Source organism: Euprymna scolopes, chromosome 23 (assembly GCF_053919585.1).
Source record: "Euprymna scolopes isolate OS-2025 chromosome 23, ASM5391958v1, whole genome shotgun sequence".
Classification (NCBI taxonomy): Eukaryota; Metazoa; Mollusca; class Cephalopoda; order Sepiida; family Sepiolidae; genus Euprymna; species Euprymna scolopes.
This window is the reverse complement of record NC_136504.1, coordinates 67940179-67964902: the sequence shown is the minus strand read 5'-3', so window position 1 is coordinate 67964902 and position 24724 is coordinate 67940179. Positions and strand designations below refer to the sequence as shown.

At 30.7% G+C, this 24724-nt stretch overlaps 2 protein-coding genes across 4 annotated transcripts in view; one reads left to right on the top strand and one right to left on the bottom strand.

The window, feature by feature from the left end:
- LOC145245978 (lethal(3)malignant brain tumor-like protein 3) overlaps nt 1-584 on the bottom strand; it is a 140016-nt gene extending 139432 nt beyond the window's left edge. For 2 of the 3 annotated variants that reach the window (XM_080107766.1, XM_080107768.1), the window contains exon 1: nt 397-584. The gene's annotated coding sequence lies outside the window, so the exon portion shown is untranslated. The remainder of the gene's footprint in view (nt 1-396) is intronic. The other variant, XM_080107769.1, reaches the window with a different exon arrangement.
- An 821-nt stretch (nt 585-1405) lies between these two features.
- The window catches only part of LOC145245979 (uncharacterized), a 74952-nt gene continuing 51633 nt past the window's right edge, over nt 1406-24724 (top strand). Inside the window, exon 1 of the mRNA XM_080107770.1 lies at nt 1406-1562. The gene's annotated coding sequence lies outside the window, so the exon portion shown is untranslated. The remainder of the gene's footprint in view (nt 1563-24724) is intronic.

Here is a 24724-nt window from a genome sequence, read left to right as displayed (position 1 = left end):
TGTACATGTTGTGAGTTTAAAATCTGTCAAGCTATTTCCCCCCCCCCCCCCTGTTTTTTGCGGAAAATATCAGAAAAGGCGCTGAAGGCTCGCAATAAACCATTCGGAATTTTCTATTGTTTTAATTCCGTCTGGTTTTGTTTTGGTGCGACTTTCTATTTTTCCCCCAAAAAGGAAAAAAAAACTTGATCTCCAAAAACCAGCAAAAAGAGAAGGGCGCTCGCTCGCTTTGTCGCGACTGGAAAAGATGAAAACATGCACAAAAAACAAAACGAGATATATTCGATGACTAAATAAAAGTGAATAACAAACATAGTTTTCAAAATGCAAATGAAAAACAAAACAATTAAACAAAGTTGTCGGCGATAAAATTAACAAATAAGTCTGTCTACATACAGTTTTTCTTCGTTAATACGCCATCGAAGTTGTATATTTGAGCTGATTGAGATAAACGCATTAAAAAAAATAGCAGGGGGCGGCCACTGGAACAGCCAATGCGTGCAAGAAATTGCCGTTACGGTAATTGAAGTCACCCTTAACTACTGCCCCTTCATCACGTAGGGGCGGACGCGGGAGTGAGACGTGTTGAATTTAATCAGCGGATAAAAACAAATTGACAATAAATAAAATAATGCTTGTAAAAATTTCCCATAATAAACTTTTTCTCTCAATATTTATTACGAACTAAATTTTAAGAAGCGAAACATTATGAATTAAAAATTTTAAGACTACATTCGTAACTCGACCAAAATGCTATAGCGTCATTTTTCACCCTCTTTTTTTTTCTTAGATTAAAAAATATAGAATTAAAATTTCCAACTTTTTTAAATAAATTATAGCCACTATCGTATTTGCCGTTGGCAGTCTTTGTTTATTTTTCACTAAAATTATAGCTTTTTTTATGTATCTTTACACTTTTCTTAAATTTTGTATTAAAATCTAGTTTTCAAGAAAGATCTCCCAGGGAGTTCTTTTTAATATTTACTTTCATTATATTCAACATATTTAAAAGATGTGAAATCAATGATTTCACATCTTTTAAATATGTTGAAAATATTAATTTTAATTAATTATTTTTATTGTTTTTAATTTATCTATTTATAAATAAAGCTAAAAGAAATATGTGAATTTGTTAAAATTGTTTTTACTTTTAATGCATTAGGTTTCATTTAAATTTAAATTCAATTCATATGAAAAATGAAATGAAAACAAAATGCGTCTAAAACATTTTCGATCATAGGCGGAATAAACCGAAATCATGTTCGGATTTTACCTGATTTGTTTAGCTTACCTTTTTTTTTTTACATAGTTATATGCTATATATATAAATATAAAATTAAATCAAATTAAAAAATAAATATTAAAAAGGGATAACGTAGATGAGACTTATTTTTGTATTCATGAAGAAAAATAATATAGTTTTAGTTTTCCCATGATGCATCTCATTGTTATGGTGACGTCACGTCGACCCTGTGTTGTTGTTTTTATTTTGGATTCTCCTGATTTTGTTTTATCGAAATATACATTATCTTCGTTTCCGTATAACGATTGTTGCTTTAGAGGTAAGTGTCTTTTGCATTTACTACATTTGTTCTTTCGTCTTATTGTTTCTAATGGTGAGTTTTTGTCAAGAACAAAAAACAAAGCCAGACACATTGTTCGACACGCTGTCCTGTTTAATGATGTGTTGTGCAAACTGTCCTAGCAATGCAATGGCTTCTCTCCTTGCTCAAAGGGAGGATGAATGAAAATAGAATTGTATTTTATCTTTCTATCTTTTATCAATCGAAAATGCACGATTACATTAGCATAAAAACTCTGCATCTTTTGATAGGCACCTTTTTAATGTGCTCTTATTGTTTTGTTCTAAAAATTAAACAAAAAAGAAAAAAACAACAGTTTTTCAAAAAGTTAGTGGTGTTATGGAATTTTTTTTTTTTTCACACTCATTTTTTTTTTTTTTTTTAGGCATAAAATATCTTCTTGTGCTTATTTTCGGAAAATTGTTTATCTGCGTGATCTTTGTGCGCACCTAATCTTGCTGCATGACTTGAATAATTAAACTCTGTTCTGTTTTCTTATATATAAACTTTTCTTTTATTCGGTCGCAATACATTATTACAACCGAGGAAAGTCGAGACCTTGAAAATGATTTGTTTTTTAAATGTTTAGTTTTAGTTTTATTCGTTATAAAACTGTTTCCCCACAAATGAACTATATGATTCCCTTTAAACTCTAGTCACTGTGTTTCTGTCTTAAATTTGGGCTTTAAACTTGCTATTTCGTGGATGACCATAGTAAACAAATCGGCCTTTTTTTTTTTTTTTTATCAATCTCCATGTTGATAAAATTGACGATTTCTCGCGTGTGTTTGTATTTCTCTTCAACATTATTTTTTTATTCTAGTTGTAGGCTGGAACAGAATAGATAAGAAGTTTCTCAATAACTTTACTATTTAGAAAACGATAATTAACATTAGGAGGAAGTGTGGTTTTGTTAATTATTCATTACCATCAGCCAATTTTATTAATTGATTATCTATTGGAATCCAAAATGCAATAGTGTAAGTACTGAAACGGACTTTTTAATTGCATTAGCTATTATGAAATTAAATCCACTAGAATGCATTTCCGTTTTTTTTTTTGTTTTTTTTTTGTTGTTTCTTAGCGTAAACAAGTCAGCCATTTTAATTTTGTGTTACTGGTTAAAAAAAAATTCGTGCAGAGTGATTCGCGCTATTTTTTAAATCGTATTTCCACGTTTAATTAAAGTTTTATATGATTTTTTGTAAAGTTGAAGTATAGAATAGGTACAAAACACCCTCCCCTCCCCATGTTAAGAATGTCTTTTTCTTTTCGTTATTTCAGCATGGATCACTCTCTGTATGAGTACAAAAAAAAAATAATTTTATGGCACTTTTACAGTATGCGGACGGTGGTCATTGTTGGGGGGGGGGGCGATAACTCTAATTTCTTCTTGGTCAAATAACACGGCAAATAAGTAACAAATCAGAATTATTTTATTTTTTCGAACGGAAAAATATTTGAAAACCAAAACATTTATTGGTACTTGTACAGTTTAATCAAGACATTAAATGAAAATATCGAAAAAAAAAGGTTCGTACGCATCCGTTTTGGACTGAGGATCTCCGAAAAAAAAATTCATTTAATTTGATCAAGTATTTTTATTTTACAGCAGAAAAACACGTTTTTATGGGAGCGCGTTGAAGTCAGCCATTATGAAATTTGTTAAACACGCCACTGGGAGATAACTCCAGTTAAAGCGCCGACACTCCCTCCCCATCTTTATTACTAACTTTTCTTCCTAAAGATCGAACTTTTTGCTCGGTATCATAACAAATTGTTTTTTCGCTGTAAAGGTGCTAGTGCAGCTGCAGAGAGTGATCCGATCCGCGCTATTTTTTTAAATCGTATTTCCACGTTTAATTAAAGTTTTATATGATTTTTATTCAATTGTAAGGTTGAAGTATAGAATAGGTACAAAACACCCTCCCCTCCCCATGTTAAGAATGTCTTTTTAAATAACGTTATTATTTACGTCCGGATCACTCTACTCTGCAGTCTGCACTAGTACCTAAAATAAAAATTACTTTAGAAATTAAGTGAAATTTTTTTTTCGGAGAACTTCGTCCATAACGAATACGTACAATATAACCTTTTTTCGATATTTTCATTTTTTTTAATGTCTTGGTTAAACTGTACAAGTGTACCTAAAACAATTTTAGGTAAATATGAAGAATTACCCCACCCTCAAAAATTCCTTTAAAATTACCACTTTTGACGATTTACGAGGTCGCTGAAAACGAAAATAATGTTTAAAATTACGGCAAACGAGTAATTTCCAAGATATGAAGAAATGTTAGTTCTAAAAAAGTGGGGGATCACTTTAACTTAACCTAAAGTAATCACCCACTTTGTGGCCATGATTGGGGGGGGGGCTTTCTTTCCACCCTCGGAAAATCCTTTGAAATTACCTGTTTACATTTGGTGGGAGGTGTTTTGGCGGCCGCCCCTCCACCGCCTCTCACCAAATGTAAACAGAATCTTTTTTTAAATATTAAACAGTTCTTCTGTTCTGTTAATATCGGCACGTTACTTACGTTAAAACGGTTTAAACTGCATAAGGACCTATAAAAAAACTATACGTTCTATAATTGAATATCCCCCTCCAAAAAAAGAACGATAAACAAACCGGCAGTCGTGACCATAAAGTGAGTGCATTTCTTTATATCTTGGAAACTACTTGTTCTTTGGAATTTTAAACGTTAGTGGTAATTTTAAAGGATTTTCCGAGGGTGGAAAGAAAGCCCCCCCCCCCCCCCCAAAAAAAAATCGTGGCCATAAAGTGGGTGGTCATTATATATTATTATTATAGAAAAGTGATCCCCCACTTTTTTAGAACTAACATTTCTTTATATATTGGAAACTACTCGTTTGCCGTAATTTTAAGTGTTATTTTCGTTTTCAGCGACCCCGAAAACCTATAAGAGTGGTAATTTTAAAGGAATTTTTTAGGGTGGAGTAATTTTTCATATTTACCCAATTTTGTAATGAAAGCAACAGTGCAAACACTGGATTTTTATAAAGTAAAATTTTGTTTGTTTGTATTTTTATTTTTTATTAACAAATAAACAAATGAAACATTTTTCTGAATTAAAGCAACATTGGATTTTTTTTTTTTTTTTGCCGAACATTGTAAAATTGTCCCCTGTTGTTGGACCGAGAAGCGCCATCTGGCGACAGTTTAGTGAAACGCGCAAAAACAAAATTGCCGCCGTCTGCATAATGCAGAAGTGCCAATTATTTTGTAAACCTTTGAAACTTGTAAACTTTTAAAGCCTCCAAAACTGTCGATTAGAAAGTCATAAACGGTCTTTAAAATTCTAAGCAAATCCTCATGTATTAAATGACTGAAAGTAAGTTACATCGAATGATTTAGTATTTATGCAGAATAATAGCATGTGTATTCTGTAGGTACCTCCAACGCGCGCCGCAGTTTTAACCCCCTCTCCTATATGTAACACGATGTAATTGTAATTTAATTTAATATTATCATCCTAACTTTTTTACCATTTTAATAGAAAAAGCTTCAAATATTTTTAAAAAAATTTTTTACAGCATACAAAAATAATGAAAATGCGAGACAAAAATCGTGTTTACATTATCGACGCTTTAAAACAACGTTCCTATGTAGTGACGTTTTTAAACCGTTCACATACCCATGTTTTAAAAATCTAGGAAAATTTAAATAATAGTCATATCTTCCTGAAGTTTTTGATATTCAATCATTATTAAATAAACTTACATAATAAAAGTAGGTTTCGTTAAATATATTAGCGGAAATATTTTTTTTTAGGTGTCCCCCCCCCCCATATTTCATGGTCCGAAAACTAAGCAAAATAAATGTGGGTTGATAAAAGCTGTTGAAAAACTGTTGAAACTTTTAAAAGTTTCAACAGTTTTTAAAGCTGAAAAGATCAAATAATTAAATAGTAATTTATATATAATATATATAAATATATAATATATATATATATAATCCTGTTATTTCACTTACCTCAAAGTTGTAAATAAAATTGGGCATAAATTCAATATTATGTTTTTAAAAAAAAAAAAAAAAAAAAAAATTTCTGGATAATTTTCTTTTCTCGGTAATATAATTATTCGAATTACAACAAAAAAAAACAATTCTAAAAAATAATTATTTTTAAAAAGCTTTAAATGATATTAAATTCAAATATTACGCGATATGAAGTTTAAATGGATTTTTTTAATAACGGGTTTCCAATAATAAAAAATGTATTCATATAAAAGAACATAAGACTATTGAGATAATAAAAATTGTAAATCCAAAATCAACCTTTAAAAAATTCGTTTGGATTTTATTATTTAAATTGATAGAGGGTGGTCCTTATGTTTGGCGCTTTTTCTCAAAAATGTACGGAGGCTTGTAAAGAACATTATTTTTAAATAAATGTGTCAACAGAATACGTTAAAATCAATTTTATTAACTCTAGTCTGTGTAGTTCGTTAATAAAAATGTATTTGTTTTACAAAAGGTAAGGTTTATATTTTTTTTATCCATAGCAAAAAAAAAAAAAAAAAAAAAACTTATTCCATTAATAATTATAACGCGAACGCTTATCCATAGAAATTAACACAAACACACGAAATAATGACGTCACTATTAAAATGTGTACTACTGACGTTTTACACATCGCTGTGGAGGTACCTAGTATTCTGAGAATACGGACCATGCTAAAATAATGTCATTAGGTGCTTATGCAAAGAAGTTATCGTACTCAAATAATAACGTTATTATTTAGAAACTCGTTTGGGGGGGGGGGGTAGTTGTGTAACTATATTGTGCTATTTACGTTTCCAAAATTAAGACGGCGGAAATGGATACAATTGAGAAATACGAAACGAAAGTCAGTAAAACGCAATACGAAACCATATAGAAATATTGGGTTTGTATTACTGTACACATAGATTCGAAAAAGTCGTCAAAAAAAAAAAATAGAACAAATAAATGTTATCAAAGGTAAGATAAGTTACTTTTCTACCTAACTGGGTATATTTTTTGTGTTTTTATTCAGTGTAACATGTTTATTCAGCTCGAAAAACATGCAGTGTTTACCGATGTATTGGAAAATTCAAAATGGCAGCCGACTCTCTCTCGGAGAGGGTACTTTGGGAAAAGGTATTATAAATAATAAACTAGACAAAATACTGTTAGAAAACAACCGAATACATGTCAACTTATGTCACGGTAACATATATTGAGCGAATTTCTAACAGTATTTTGTCTAGTTTATTATTTATAATACCTTTTCCCAAACGTACCCTCTCCGAGAGAGTCGGCTGCCATTTTGAATTTTCCAATACATCGGTAAACACTGCATGTTTTTCGAGCTGAATAAACATGTTACACTGAATAAAAACACAAAAAATATATCCAGTTAGGTAGAAAAGTAACTTATATTGCCTTTGATAACATTTATTTGTTCTATATTTGTTTTTTGACGACTTTTTCGAATCTGTGTACAGTAATACAAACCCGAAATATTTTATTTCAAAAGTTTATTTTAATTTTAGCATTTCCTGTCCTATCATGGGTAAAAACTTGCGGAGAACGCTCTATTTTACTGTTGTTTTAAAAGGGGAACAGAAATTTAAACTTCTTCAGGTTTTTTTTTTTGTTTTGTTTTTTTTTTAATCGAAAGTAATCGAAAGAATAACATTTACCAATCGTACTTTTTATATATAAAAATAAAACGAAAATTTTTATGAAAATAAAATTCGTACTTCTACAGTTTATCGCCAAAAGTGGAGACGCCTTTTTTTTTTTCTTTTCTTTTCTTTTTTCGGGCACCTGTCATTAGAATCGGGGACAAATCAGTATTTTGAACTATGGCCGAAGTATGATATAAATAACAAAAAACTTAAACTAGATATCAATTACTTCCGGAAAGAACTATAAAAAAAAAAGTAAATAAAGTGAAAGAACACATATCCGTAATTGTTTAATTGGAAATGTTTCCATTTAATTAATGAAAACACTAGGAAAGTTTTTCGGTGCAAGTCTATAAATGTCCACAAGTAATCTTTTTTTACTATAAAAATCTGAAAAAAAATCTTTATAATGTACGTACTTGTCACTGCTTGAAAATGTCATATTCCAAAAATCACGTAAATCGAGCAAGTAGCTTTCTTTTTATTTAAGAAAATCAAATATTATGAGACATTTTATCGAAGAAAAACTTCACGCCATCTTGTTTTTGAATGATACACACTGCTAGCGACACCTATTGGGAATGTTTGGAATATAAGACCAGAAAGGGGGCAGACAATCGATTTTTCCACACTAAAATTAAAACGGAACGAAATTAAAATTTCCCTTCCATTTTTAAAACAACCGTAAAATAGAGCTAGGTATGTGCAAAAATAAACGAATAAGGATGGGGGGTGGACCTAGTTTTGAAAGCCGATTTATCATAATTTTTTTGTAGATTTTCAAATACTTTTTGATTGTATTTGAAAGATTAAGGACTAAACTTAATCCCCCCCCCAAAAAAAAAAATAAATATTTGTACAGGTGAAAAAAAAAAGTTATGAAAAATGTTTTCTTCGCAAGCTAACCAATTCAGCTAAATTTTGAAGTTAAATACATTGTAAAAATCCTTTTAGAGATAAATATTAGTTTTCTGGGTCTATTTCAAAGATAATTAGTAAAGTCCTAAGATATTGAATTAAATGAAAATAAATAAAAAAAAATAGCTGCCCCGAGTGTTTTTGCCATTCACAACACCACAACAAACCATAGTTTTGGAAATACGGAATATACGGAGGCCCAAAATCTGAGAATGACGTCATGTAATTAAAAGGAAGGAGTGCTGCCCCCCCCCCCCCCCGACAGGCATCCGTACATTTCTATTGTAAATGTTTGTATAAATTTTAACATTTTTTAATTTAATTATTTTTCTATGTTCCTGTTTAAATTTTTTTTTTTTTTTTTTTTTTTTTTAATTATTGGCCAGTATTATATAAAAATTATGTTACGCTGAAAGTTTCACATTCTTGCGAGCAGGGAAATTATTAAAATCTTGCATATAAAAATTATGCAAAATCTAATTTTAAAGAAAAGGTAGAAATATTTTTGCTATTATAATTTTTTTTTTTTTGTCTTTTTTTTTTTTTTTCTTTTTGTGAACATATTAAATAAACAATGCTTAATTCAATGGTAATATCGGTAGCTCGAGAAATTCATATTTTTTTCGAGTTATATCGAATTCATTAATACGGACTTTAGGGGCTTTTTTCGTAATGTTCCTGTAAAAAATTATTTTATTTTTATTGTTACAAATTATGATACTTTATTTATATAAAAAAAAAGCAAAAATAAATTGCATTTTTTATTTACTACTGAAAACCATAACTTTAGTAAAAGTATTTTTTGTTTAAATAAAATAATACATTTCCACTAAGATTTAAATAAAAATAATTAGTTTGTTATATTCCCCGATCATTATTTGATAAATGCTGAAAATTTATTAAAATTGGTTAATTTCTTGATTTTTGGTGTACTTTTAAGTAAAGGAAGGGGTCAAAATGTTTATACATTTTGAGCGTCAGCATTCATTTTGCCCTACCTAAATAGAGCGTTCTCTGCAAATTTTACCATAAGTTTATTTGGCACTTCTACACTATTGGGACGAAATTTTGGAAATCGTAATACTGAATTTCACATGAAAACGATGGTATCTACATATTCCTTGTATTTTTAAGATGATTATATCCAACAATTACGAAAAGCGATAAAGTAGAAAATTACTTATTAAAGAAAATAAAAAATAGAATTTGATGAAAATTATCATAAAATACTGTTCAAAAGGGAGGTAATTTCCGTTTTGATTTAAACAAGATGGTGGCCATTTTTCACCTGCTAACCCAATTAAAATTTTGTTTAATAATTCGGTAATATTCATCAGGTAATTTCAACTGCATAATTTGGAAGCTACCATTATTAAAATAATATACTTGTAGTCGCAACATAGCAATGACCAAAAAATTTGCAGGGAAAATGTGGTATGGGATCAGAAGATAGTTACCATCTGGAAAAATTTTGAGACATTTGCCATGATTATTTTCTTAAGAACTCTCGACAGATCAGCGGCTTAGGACACAGTGAAAATTGATAAATCTTTGTTTAAAAGAATAAACAAAATTGGTAGGCTCCTCTAATCACTCTGGATCTTTGGAGCATATGAGACCACAGAAGGAGGGTTAGTTGGTGGTTGCACCAAACTGTAACGCTGAAACACTTCTTCCTCTAATAAAGAGCTTTCTGTTCCTGCCCCTCCCCCTCCCTGGGGCCCATGATCATATCCAATTGTTGAAACGCCTACAGAAAAGTTAGAGGAGAAGGGTTCCACCACTAGCAGTGTCAGAAATCATTAAAAACTTGTGGTAAACACTTGAATATTTAGACTTACTGTCTTTCAAAGCTTATAACTACTTGAAAAATGTAATTTAAACCCTAATTTTTTTTAATAAAAGGAGCAAAGAGCAAATTTTAAAATAACAGGTTTAATAGCAAAATATGTAATATTTGTTTGTTTTTTTTTAATTGGTTTTCTTTAAAAAAGATTTCAAGAAAATCAACGAATTTTAACTTACTTGGAATATAATAAACATATATAAATTCCAAAAAAATCACTTGCCTATAAAAAAATACTAATCAATGGGTACTTCCATTCTTCATTGTTAAGAATTTATCCATATTTATATTTTATATTCAATGTACTTTTTAAATAATTTTTTTTAAGCAATGATTCAAAAATACTGCAAACTCAGCTCATCACGAATGGAAAAAAGGGGACATAACCGTCTCCCTTTCTTAAAGTTGAGGACTATGGTGGCCTGTAAGCGCTAGAATTAATCTCATTTGCTATTTCTGGCATGTGTTTGCTGTAAACAAAAATTGGGCCATTGTACCTGAAAAATGACCACATTTCACTTATCAGTTTTTGCCGTAAAAACAAAAAACTACTCGAATTTTCCTTTTTTTTTTTTTTTAATTCTCTTAATGAAATGCATGAGTTTTTGATTTAATACATTTCTATTTCTTGTTTATGAAGTGATTTTTTTTTTTTTAATTTAAAAAAAAAAAAGAACATTGAATGAAGCAGAAAAAATTGTAGCTATTCAATCTTTTCAGGACAAAATGTAAAAAAATATGAGGTTTCACTTAAAAATTCAACGTGGTTTAAAAAAAAACTTTTAAACTTTTGACTTTGCAGATAAATTTGCACAAAACTATTCTTTTTTTTGTTTGTTTGTTTTAAATTAGATTATTTTATTTATTGATTTTTTTATCTTCAATTTGTGATATATAAATTTGAAGTGAGAAAATTAATTATTTTAACTTACTTCGAATATAATAAACATAAATTCCAAAAAATCACTTGCCTTTAAAAAAAAAAAAATACTAATCAATGAGTACTTCCATTCTTCATTGTTAAATGAATAGACATTTCAAAATGGGGGGGGTGAATTTAAAAAAAAAAACGCTTATCTAGAATATTGTATTCGGTTTATTGGAAAGAGCATAAAATTTCACATTGAACCATTAGAAAAATTTGGATAGATATTTAAAGTTTAAAAATTGAAAAAAAAATTTAACTCGTAAAATTAAATTGATTTCATTATGTAAAAAATAAAATGGCTGCATAAATATAAACACTGTTTTTAAAAAAATAAAAATTATTTCTATTTTTTAAACAACTTTAGGAGTTTATTTTGGAAGCAAATTCGACAAAGAACATAAACAACCCACTTTAAAAAGAGAAATTACGAGTTTTTTATATTTTATTTGCAGTTTTGTGTTAGGGATGTCAAATTCCCAAAAAATTCTGACACACCTATTCCACCACTTACCGAAAATATTCCTAAGGAAATTTCTTGTCCTATAAGAGTTTCCTCCTCAAAAAAATAACCTAAAAGAAAACATTTTTACACCCACCCACCCTCTCACACAAAAACAAATTTTTACAACTTTGATATTAATTCATAAAACTTACGGTAGGTTATTATATTTTAATTTATTGTATTTCCTTTTTACATGATTGGCAACATCATGGAAAACTGGGTCACTAACTGCAAAAGTACCTTCTTTGGATCAACTGGGCCAAGTTTCGTTGGTGGTTTTTCAGTGTTATCATGGGCTAATTTGGGAAGAAAACGCCTGCTCATTCTTAAATAGGAATCTATTATATAAGTGTGTGTGTGTTGAGTTAGAGAAATGGGTTGAGCGGTGAAGGGGATTGGGAGGAGTAATGCGGGAGAAAGAACGAGGGAAGTTTTAATAGAAACTTGTTACATTTTTGTCCCGAGCAATGCCAGATAGCCCTGCTAGTTCTTAAATAAGTCTGCAATTTTATTTTTTCGTTGAATTGTAAATTAAAAACAAAGCCTCACACCCTCACGTACACGCGGATAAACTAACAAGTCGGTAAGTATCTCACAAATAAGATTTTACAAATATTGTGAAGCTTAGTAGTTTTGCTTGAAAGAGTCATTCCTGTCACTTTTCCCAAATCTTACTTCAACTTTTATATCGCTATCAAGACAAAGCGAGATATAAATCATCGTTAACTTCTGTTTAGAAATATTTCAGCAGTTAACGGTCAAATTGTTGGTACTTTTGCACTTTGTTGACCGGACTTCAGTAAATGTTGGCTCTGGCTCGACCAGCAGCTGAAGTAAACTGCCGGAATATGCTGAGTGCTGATCAAGTTGATTAGCCAATGAAAAGCTATTGAAAAAAATGCGCTTAGCCAATAAAAATCAAAGTAAACAACTTTTAATAAATTGGGAGAAAAAAAAATTAGTTTTTCATCACGCACAAAAAAAATAAATTACCTAGATGTCGCTATGATAACGTGACGTCATTTTTCATAGAACAGGCATGCTTTTTTGGTAGTCTATGTATAAAACCTAAATGTTTATATATATTTAAAAAAATTTATTTATTTTTTTTTTTTTTGACACTTACAGTAAATTGCAATATTTTAATTTATTGTATTTTTTATTATTTCATTGTAATTATGTAGTATCCGATAAATGTTGGGGGGGGGGGGCGTTTTATTGACGTTAGGCATATTTCGACGGTTTACGTCAGCTGCCGGTCGAGCCCGAATCAACATTACAGATCCGGTGCGCAAATTGCAAAAGCACTAAATTCTGTTTTATTTTACATCCAACGGGTTCAAATAATAAACTATGGGTAGAATCAAAGAACTTATTAAAAAAAAAAAATCTTCGGTAATATTTATTCGATACGTTCCGAGTTTTGATTTGAATGTATATGTGTATAGTATTTTGCATGATAAACTTAAAAACAATTACTTGTAAAACAATATATTTTCATCAAAAAGAAAATGCTTCGATGTATTTTTTTAAAAAAATCAAACTATTTGATTATTTATTATTTTATTTATTTATTTTTTGTAAAAACAATATCCACTAAAAACATACAAATTACATATTTTAAATAAACACTAAAAATTGTCTGCAAAATATTTTAAATCAATATAACAGAAACAGCACTTGTTTAAAATTAATTTCATTACAAAAAATATTTTATTGTATTTTCATACACTCAAAATAAATATCTGATTTGATTTTTTTTTTATTAACAATTTGTTTAAAACTACCCTAAAGTACAATTCTAAATTAGCAATTACAAAACATTTCTAATTTTGTTGATTTAAAATACACGTGACATTTCACCATTTCCTTCAAAGTATTACGAAGCTGGAAGTCAAGATGATCGAGTTATATTCTGGTTTGCCGATTTTAAATATCGATATCTTTTGTAATGCTGTAAACTAATCTGAATTGTTTTATTGTCACAAGTACGCATGAAGATAGACTTCCCGTTTCAAGCTGACTGGTGTCCTTTAAATATCTGTTGTTCCACACCATCTACGACTGGGTGATCTGTGTGCGTGCGTGAACACTTGTTTTGTTTATAGGCCGATTTAATTGTTCCCTTATTTCGTTTTCGTGCCTTATTCTACTTACTCAAAAGTTCGTGTTTTCCTGTCACCCTTTTCGTTCAATCAAATCTAATCTTAATCATTGTACATTTAAATTGTTCCTATTTATAATGCTTCCCCACGGGACAGAGTTAGACACCAGGGTCGTTTTTTTAACGTGGAGAAAAGGAACAAAAATAAAAATTGTCTCAGTCGTGAAGGATTTCTCCTCCACTGACAGAACAAAAAATTGAAGTGCGGCAATGCGGCATCTGAAGAACAGATACTACACTTTGATCTATTGTTATTCACTATTCAGTTAAAATTTTTAAAAAAAGTGCTTCTGTCGTTTTTCTCTCCATCACTTTCGTGGTTCAATTGTAGAGTTGTAGACAATTCCACTTGGTTTGCATAATTAAGTCGATAAATTTCTATTTTATGTAACTTATAGTATTCGCAAACAACTAGTGTGTGTGTGTGTGTGTGTGTGTGTGTGTTTTCCCCTTCGGAAAAGGGGAGATAACTAAATGACATTTAAGGAAATTTCCTCAAAATGCTGCTGCGACCTCTATTTCGACGCACCGAAAAGTTTTATAATAAATTTTATCCGGGGCATATTTTAGAAGTGAACTTTTTTTCTTTTCTTTTTTTACTCAGAGTGAATTTGTGTGAAAGTCAGAATCCTTTAACCATCTATCATAGAAATTTTGTGATGTGACATACAATTTAGGGTTTGTTTTACAATCGACAAAGATTCTAAAAAGTAGTCAAAATTTCAAATATATAACAAATGTTACCAATGGCAAGATAAGTAACTCTTATACCTAGTTGGATAGGTTTTTAGTGTTTTTACTTAATGTAAAATGTTTATTTGGCTCGAAAAACAACTAATGTCAACTTGTATACGAGCACAAAGAAAAATAACCGCAATGTATTTGTTAATTGACCATTGTTTTTCAAGCCAGGTATACATTTTACTTTCAGTAAAAACACTAAAAACTTATCCAGCTTAGCAGAAGAGTAACTTATTTTGCATTTGGTAACTTTTATTTATTTGATTTTTAATCACTTTTTCGAATTTCTGTGGATTGTAAAACAAACCCTCAATTTATCTTCACTCTTATACATCAAAGAAACAAATTGCTTATGCTTAAACACTTTTACTTTACATTTTTACTAACATATCTTGTGGGGATTGTGTAGTGAAGCTAACAAACTAAAAACATGTTTAAAAAAAAAAAAAGTCCAAAATACAAAAAAATAAATGTCAATATAATCAAAAGTTACTTTCCTACCTGGCTCATTTTTGTGTTAAGTAGTTTGAATTTCATCACAAATATTCACTTTTTACGAGTTGGTTTTATTGACTATGGTACATTTATTTTTTGTATTTTTTTTTTTTTTTTTTTTTTTTTTTTTTTTTTTTTTACTATTTTCCTTGGTGGTCGTTTTGTTGATTTGCACAATCTCCTATCTTATTAGCTGATGAATAACCGATTGTGATAATTTGTTGTTGACATAATCTATCTGCCTAAAGGAGGGGCTAATATCTGGAAAGGCAACACAACAGACTACACTACTCTCTTTAGCATAAAGCATCGAAAAATAGTACATTAATCTCAAATAATATATATATTAGTTTTGTAAACTGAATTGAACATTACTATAGTACAACATTTCGGCATCTTTAAGAAATAGAACGTGGACGGGATTTCGAACTCAACACTACTCATGAAGTAGATTGTTTGGCAATGTTTGAAAAAAATTTCTCAAAAAAGCATACACATCCCTTTAATAACTATAAATTATAAGCCATACATTTTGATAACTTGCATTTGTTTTGTTTAAAAACGAGATAAAACTTGATTTTATTTTAATTCAATAAATGTTCAGATAATTAATGTTTTATTTTGTTATTGTATTTTTGAGATTTTCGATTCTCCCGGTTATCTCCCGCTGATGTGCGCTCTTTAAACTGAAACCAAAAAAGTTATTCAGTGTACATCATTGCGTCAAATATCATTTTAATTTCTTTAGAAAAAAAGGTACTTGTGCAGAGTCGTGTTGAAATAATAACGTTATTTAGAAAGCTATTCTTAACATTAGTTTTTTTTTAAGCTATTCTGTAGTTTCACATAATTTAATGAACGAAAGATACAGTAAAAATTGGATTTAACCTGAAAATCCTATCTAAAAAAAAAAAAATTTTTTTAAAAGTGGCACGTTTTGTAAACTGTACAACCACCGAAAAATATTCAGTACCCTGGATTCTTATTTACAACACAAAATTAGTGTTTCAGAAGATTTCAGTAATGAACACAAAATCATGCGTAGATTATGAAATGAAAATCACATTTTAGTTCTTGTTAATTTTGTTAAATTTTACCTTATAAAATCTGTTAAATAAAATGCCTAATGAAAATAGTTTTATTCATTATGTTGACTTATTGACACCTTCCGATTTTTTTTTTTTTGGACATATTTTGTCTCCTCCCTCTATTTTGTACTGTTTTTAAATATTTACCCTCTCTTACACGCACAATGAAATTTTCATTTCCAGTCTTTAGCGTTTCTTTGTCAGTATTGTCTTCTGTATGTCAAATTTATATTTTGTTTTATTGTCTGCTTTCTATTTTATTCCAGAAACTAATTTGAACAAAATTTCTATGATAGATGGTTAAAGGATTCTGACTTTCACACAAATTCACTGAGTAAAAAAAAAATAGTTCATTTCTAAAATATGCCGCGGATAAAAGTTGTATGTTTACGGAAGAAAGTGATTTTTGTCGCTACTAGCGCCCCCCCCCCCTCGTTCACCGCACATAATTTTGTAAATATCGACTTTTGTGCAGTTTACAAACTGGATTGAAATAAATCTGTAAAAAAAAAAAAAAATATTTTAAAGTATACCGTGTCGTTTTTTTGTTTGTTTTTAATATTTTTTTTTTTTAAGTAGGATTGTCAGTGGATGTAAGCTTTTAGCAAAACTTCATAATACCGACCCCCTTCCTTAAACGATTGCGGCTTCATGCCTAAGCTAAATGGGTGCGATATTTTATTGTATAAATCATTGAATTTTTTTTTATGTTAAATAACCCCCACCCCCACCGTCTCGATCGCTCCCCTTTCTCAACCAGAACGAACGTTAGGAGGATTGCTTTTAAGATTCAATTAAACTGCTCTCTTCTCCCACTGACAGTATTCATCTTCCCTCTAAACTAGTAGAAATTGCACTAGCAACAACATTGACAAAGTTTACTATTACATTTTCGCAGTATGAATCTTTAATATAGTTAAAAGATAAACAACTTGGGAGTTTAAACTTTTTGTTTTTGTTTTTTTTTAGATGACTTCAAAACAAAATTTAAAAAATCGTGCTATTCAAGTTTTGTTATTCTTGATCATCGATTTCTTTCTGTTGGATTATGTTTTCCATTAAATAAACATTAAACAAGGTCATTAAGGAAAAACTACTTGTGAAGCTTTCTCACTAATCTCGATGCTTATTGCAAAATTAGTATTTTATATAACTTTGAGAATTTATATTCAAATTGACTTATTCGGATTACTTCATCTTTGTTGTTTATATTCACAATAGCGGGGGGTACCCGGCGTTCCTGGGTGTTTTTAGGTGTGTATGGGGGGGGTAAATAATAACCCTGAAACGATCTTAAAAAAACGGAAAAACCAAAACCCAAACAAAAAAACAGCGGAAAAAAAAACAAAAAAACGCTGTGTATATAGGAAGGGGGGGTAATCTAAAGAATAAGCGAAGTAAAAAAAAAAAAAAAAAAAAAAAAAACGTTGCCTAAGATGTAAAAGAAAAAAAAAATATTTTTGGTCGGGAGGCGGGATTGAACCCGGAAGCCTTGACGCGGAGGTTAAACAAATGCCAACCACTTAACCGGCTAGGCCAGGAGTAAGAGGAATTTATTAGTGTCAAAATAAGGCTTATAAATCGAGTGAAAGAGGTTTGATTGACAGATAGCCGCTAAATGAGGTCATCGCGGGAGCGTTACGAGGTGACGTAGCAGTATTTTATTTAATGCGGGGACAGCTTTTTTGGGTTTGTTTACTTTGTTTCAATGCGGGGGAAGTTTTCGCTTCCCAAGATGATGGTGGGGGGGGGGGGCTCCCCAAATGAAAGGTGATTAGCAATTGTTTGATATAAGGAGTTTAGCCCCAAATTGATCAAAGGTGATTGCTTGTGGACGTTCCCAGCACGATGCCGAGAACACTGTTAGCTTTGAATTAGTTTCGCTTTTTATACAAAAAAGCCGAATCAACATGTGAGAAGCCAAAATAGCAATAATTTTGTAAAAGTCGCTGTAAGTAAATCTAGACGCTACACGTGTTGCCAAATCCTAGATATTATTATATAGGGGATATATAAACAGTTCTAAGCGATAGTAACGACCCTGGGAGCTTGTGCGAAAGAAGCCTTTGCGAGACATACACGAAATGGTCACACAGACTGGTGTCTATGCCCGGGTGTCTTGAGGTAAATCAAAACTTCAGGAGGGTTAAATAATAAAAAAAAAGTTTTGGTAGGTGAGTATGAGGATCGAACCCGTACCCTTGAGTTGCAAATTAATGTGTGAAAAAAAAAAAAAAAAATAACGTGCGACGTTAACCATTGGGCACCACGACATACAACGTAGACAGATTTGAATTTATTTATTTAACTATAAAAACAGGCATGCGTAATAAAAGTTAACTCTGCTGCTTCCATTTGACCTAATTAAGAAGGTTAATAGAAGTTACGTAACGTTTGGTTTTGTTTACCCAAATTTGACTGTTTTTTCCCCCCAACAGATGTTGGGGAGGAGAAAGCAGCTCCCAATTGTCCAGATTGAAGAGCAATTGTATGATATACAAGATTGATCAAAGCTGATTGCTTCTGGACGTTTCCCGTCGCGATGCCGAGAAGGCTGTTAACTTTGAATTAGTTTCGCTTTTTATATGAAAAAACCGAATCAACACGTGAGAAGCCAAAATAGCAATTTTTTTGTAAAAGTCGACGCAAATAAATTTATACGCTACACACGTTCCCAAATCGTAGATATTATTATATAGGGGGTATATAAACAGTTCTAAGCAATAGTACCCCCCCCCGGGAGCGTGTGCAAAAGAAGCCTTTGCGAGACATACACGAAATGGTCACACACATTTTGCCTTTTCTATATATAGATTTCGGTCGATGTAACCTCCGATTCTGTTCAAGATCTTTCAAACTTAGGAACCTGTACAGAATTTCCGAAGTTTATCACAAAAAAATTAATGTAGTATAACGTGTCTGTCTTGTACACTGTTTTTCTCGGTAACAATTTAAAATAAAAATGGACGAAATAGCTTGTACATAAATAACTAGAAATTTATTGAAAATTTTAAAAGTGGATGGACAATGTATATTTGCTCACGTCATTCAAAAATAGAAAAAGGTAATGGAATACTCAGTTGAAATTTTACAATTACATATAGCTTTATTAAGAATGTGTTTTTGCCATTGCGCAGAGAAATCACTATTTCCATTACTTCCATCGTAGTAGATGTACTGAGACTAAAGCCACCTTTATGATTACCACCAACCACTGTAAAAGAGTAATGAAAAACGCAAGAGTTGTGTGCCCAATCTGTTAAGTCCAAAGTAGCTAAGCAGCGGCTTGGTTCTCACCAGTTTTGGCAAATAACAAACAGGGTCCTGAATAGAAGCGTGTGCTCTATCCCAATCATCATCAATGGACCTGAGGTAATCTCATCAGCATCAGACAAAACCAAACTCTTGCCAAGAACTCTGCAGCAAATTTTACCCGACACGATCAGGGCTGCCAACCTGTATTTCTTTCTGTGGTTGAAAACATGCTAGGTGACATACAAATATCTTGGTTGCCAAGCTAATCAAAAACCTTGATTCCAGTAAAGCAACTGGCCCTAACGGCATTCCTATTATAGTGTTGAAAAAGCTTCAACCAGAATTCTCTCTCCCATACTTATAAAACTGTTTAAGCATTGTCTTAAGGAAAAATGCTTCCCAACACCCAGGAAAACCTCATCAGTATGTCCCATACTTAAAAATTCAGGTGACTGGGCATCTGCCTCTCAGTACAGACCAATCAATTTACTGCGCGTCATGAGTAAGTTGCTGGAATCTGTTAAATAGAGAAATAGTCAATCCCCTCAGTAAAAATAATCTCGGTGACATGCAATATGGTTTCCATTCTGCTAGATCTACAGCAGATGTGCTAACAGTTATATCTCATAGGATTAGTGAATCTCAATGGAGGCTTCCTTTCTAGGGTAACTGGTCTTGACATTTCAAAGGCCTTTGAAAGGTCATAATAGTCTAGTCCACAAAATCTCCAATTTTCAATTATTAAATCATTTCTCTCTGATAGGTTCATAGGAGTAGTAGTTGATGAACAGAAATCAGAAGCTCACAGTATTAATGCCAGAGTCCCTCAAGGGTCTATCCTGGGCCTAACTCTCTTCCTGGTCTACATCAATAATTTCCCAAATCACATCCTAAGATGATTCATAGACATTTATGCTAACGATACTACCATCTATGGCAACACTTCAAAGGCCATAAACGACCAAGTTGTCTGATTCTCTCTTCTCTCCTCTGATCTTGAGCATATGGTGCAATGGGGAAAGAGGTGGCTAGTTTATTTTAATGCATCTAAAACCAAGCATCTATATTTACATCATCAACACTCTGATTCCTGTCTGGCATCCATCAAGACGAATGGCTCTCGTCTTGGAAGCTCAATGTTTTGACAAGCTTCTAGGTCTGACCTCTCCTAATCTTAGATGGAACACATACATCAAATCTGTTGCCAAGGCTGCTGGAAAAATAGTGGGATCATTCTACTGCTTCAGTAGATATCTCACTGCTGATGCAATTCTCTACCTGTATAAGGTCCAAGGATGGAGTACTGTTGCCACATCTGGGTAGGAGATGCTAGTTTATCTTGCCTTGACAGAGTTCAAAATTTCGTAGTCTTGTGGGGATGCATTTTTCTCTTTCCTGCACCCTCTTTTCCATAGAAGAAATGTTGCGAGCCTGTCTCTGCTTTATTGTTATTTTCATGGCAAGTGCTCGTCTGAGCTCCAGTCTCATATTCCCTTTGTTCTGACTTTCACGAAAAACACTTGTCTACCTGAAACCACTATCAATAATTTCCCCCACTCTTTATCTGTGCCTAAACCTAAATGTAGATTCCATAAACATAGCTTCTTTCTTAGAACTGCACGAGTGTGAAACTCTGTTCCATTTTCCTGCTTTTCAACTGACTACAATATGGTTGTCTTCAAATCCAACTTGAACAAGTTCCTGATGAGCCGTCCCCTTAAGTAATCCAATTTACCAAATTTTAACTACTAAGGATTACGATATTTTCCCATTGACTTCCGTACATTCATTAATCCTTATCCTTGAATGGCCTCCAAACCTTGATAAATGGTGACTTTGTAAAAATCCAAAAACAAGAGAGAAAAAAATTGTCTTTGTCTAGTTTTTGTTTTTTATAAAGTTCATTTAAAGGTTCTCATTGCCAGATAAGTATTTTTTTAATTTAATTCTTTTGCAAATCTTTCACAATTGAAGACAAAAATGTTAAGAAATAGTTTGTTTTAATTTTGTACGACTGGGGACAAATTTAAAGAAAATAGTTAATTGAAAGAGTTGGTTGAAATATTGGGCAACTCTCTGGTTCATGTTTCTTCTCTTTCCTTGTTTCTTTTTTCACAAGTAATAAATAGAATATTTATAAACTAACCTAATTCTAATATATTAATTTTCTTAAAATAATTTCTCCTTTTTCTTTTTTGATAAAGAAATAAGAATTTCTGGGCTGCAGACATTAAATTAAATGTATAAAGATATTTTTCTTTATTCATTTATCATTTGGATAAACGAATTTAATTCAATGACACTTTTAAATAATTAGTCACTAGGCACCTCCACAGCTTTGTGTAAAACGTCAGCATTGTACACATTAACAGCAACGTTATCATTTCGTGTGTTTACTATTTTCTGTGTCAATTTCTATGGATGGGCATTGGTGCTATAATGGATTAGAAAGTAACTTTTTTTTTTATTTTGCTATTGAATTTTCATATATTATATTGATTTAGAAAAATTAATAATCGAATATTTATGTATTTATTAATCCATTTGGCTTATATTTTCCCTATACAATAAATAAATGTATTCTATCATCTGCAAAATGAAACTTATTTTCATTAGTTTTTCTTTTTTAACAATTGCATTGAAAGTGTATTTCAAACAAACAAGAAAAAAATAGGTTGTCTCGTTTGTTAAAAAAAAATCTATTTAAATATAAGTAAACTACACAGACAAGTTAATAAAATTAATTTTGTCTTCTGGTGACACTTATATATGATAATATTGTTTAAAAGTTTTCATACGTTTTTGGAAAAAAAATAAAGTTTGCACTCTATCAATTCAAATAATCAAATCAAAACAAATTCTTATTTTTAGGCCAATTTTGGATTTCTGATTTTTATTATATCAAGTCATATATTCTATTATAAATATTTTTTTTAATATTGGAAGTCTATTTTAAAAAAAATCCTTAACTTCATATAACAGAATATTGGAATTAATATCATTTAAAGCTTTTTAAAAATATTTTTTTAGAATTCTGATTTTTGTTGTAATTCGAAATAATTATATTGAAGAAAAAAAATTATCAAGTGTTTTGTTTTTTTTAACATAATATTGATTTTATGTCCAATTTTACTTACAACTTTAAGATAAGTGAAATAAATGGGATTTTATATAAATAAGTATTTTTTAATTATTTGATCTTTTCAGTTTTAAAGTGTGGAAATTTTTATGGACCTACATTTATTTTTAGTTTTCGTAACATGAAATATAGTGGGGGTAGAACACTTTAAAAAAAAAAAATTTCTTTCATTCTGCAAGTTCTTTTAAAAATGAATAAGTATCGAAAATTTCAGGAAAATGTTTGATTTTTGCTAGATTTTTAAAACAAGTATGTTTACGGCTTCAAAATCATCACTACATAGGAACGTTGTTTTAAAGCGTTATTTTTAGACACGATTTTAGTCTTGCATTTTCATTATTTTTGTATACTGTAAAAAAATTTTTTAAATATTAGTTTGTTTGAAGCTTCTTTTAAATGGTCAAAAAGTTAGGATGATAATATTAAATTACAGTTACATCATATTACATATGGGGGGGTGTTAAAACTGTGGCGCACGTTAGAGGTACCTATTAGTCATTCTGCCTAAAGTACAAAACATTCGGATATTTTCAATATTGGATATGTTTCTATCTCATATTTTCCAAATACAATCTTCATTAATTGACATTTGTTATCTTTTTCCTTTGAATAAAATTATTTGGATTTTTTTCCAAATATAACTTTAATAATTACTTTTTGCCACAATCTTTTTATATTCTCGAATCCTTTCCAAGAAAATAACTTTGAAGTATCTTCACTTTACAAAATTAAATATTGACTCTGTCAACATGTTTTTTTTTGTTTTTGTTTTTTTTTTTTGTTAATTCTCGGATATTTCTCAAGAAATAAATTGTTCGATTTCACACAAATTATCTGCAGCCCAAAATATGATTTTTAAAGTTACAATGACATAACTACTAAAGATCAATTGTCTCAACTTCTCTATATTTATACGGTATGATAAAGTGCATTCATCTTAACATTCTTATATCGAGTTATCATAAAAGAAAAATAATTTATGTAAATACAATTTTCATAACATAAGTAAATTGTATCTATGGAGATGAAAAATTAAGATTTTGACAAGTCAGAATCAATTTCCCAACACTTGTAAAATTGTTGTCTGCCAGTGTTTACAGTTTAAAACTGTCACGTGATTCAAATCAATCAATGAAATGGCACGAATACAATCATCTAGTGTGAACAAAAAAGATCGTCTGTTCATTATTTTCAAATGAAATTCAATCAAAATCCATTAAAAAAAAAAAAAAATTAAAAAATGGTCATGACTGAACTCTTGATATTTATTGCAAAATAAGTGCAGTGAAACCTCTAGATATGAAATTAATTGGTTCTGGCTTGTTTGGGTTTTGTATCTCAAAATTTTTGTATCCACACATAAATTGTCTAATCTGGTCCAAGTCCTTTGAAAACAAGGTTAAATAAAGGTTAAATTGTATGATAAAATAAGAGCCTCATCGTTAATACCTTCATTTGTTATTATTTATTTTTCTTTGAGATTCAAATATGAAATTCTATTTGATAAAAACGGCTGAGATATGAATATTTTTAAACCATTATTTTGATCATTACTTGTAAGGTTTAATTAAATCTATGGGCATGCAGGTGAGGAAAGGAAAAGGATTCAAAGTGAAATGGATTATAATCATGTTCTTACAGCTAATTTGCGATTTCTAAGAAAAATTTCAGAGGGTATAGGTAAGAATTAAAATTGAAAATTTTTCTTAATCTGTGTATTTTTCAAATGTGGTAAAAATTGTAATTAGGTATGTGCAAAATGAACAATCCCTAAAATGTATAAACATTTTGACCCCTGAAATAGGTGCTTTCAATAAGTTTCCAGACTTTTTTCGCATAGGCACTTTTATTGATAGTATACACATAAAACTCTAGTCCCCTTTGAAGTAATCTCCTCTGGGTTTTTTTTTAATGGAGAGTAGAAAACGCATTGTGGATGCGTTATCGGCAGCTCCTGTTACTCTCGCTTCTTCTTATTTGTCCCTCAGTCCTCATTTTTTAATGAGTGATTTTTCTGATAAAGGGAGAAGAAAAAGCTGTTTTCTAGGTTGGCAGTATTTTGCGCGAACAGTTGGCAGAGATGGTGGAAATTTTCTATGTCTATCCTTGTAGCCATGTCACTAGTAAGGGTGCTGGAGGTAAACGTTTTGTCTGGGCTGACGTTATCCGCCTGATAGTCAGGGACCCGAACCTTGGATTAACCACTAAGGAGGCTGTCCTATCAGCAGGTGCAAAGTACTGGGGCTGCTGTATTGCCATTTGGTGAATGGATTCTGGACCATGCAGTAGCTTCTGGTGGGGCCTCTTGATGCCATACTAGTGGGTAATTGTTACGGCTTTACCTTATCATTAGCTACAAAAAAAAAAAAAAAAAATTCTTCGTTTCTTTTTC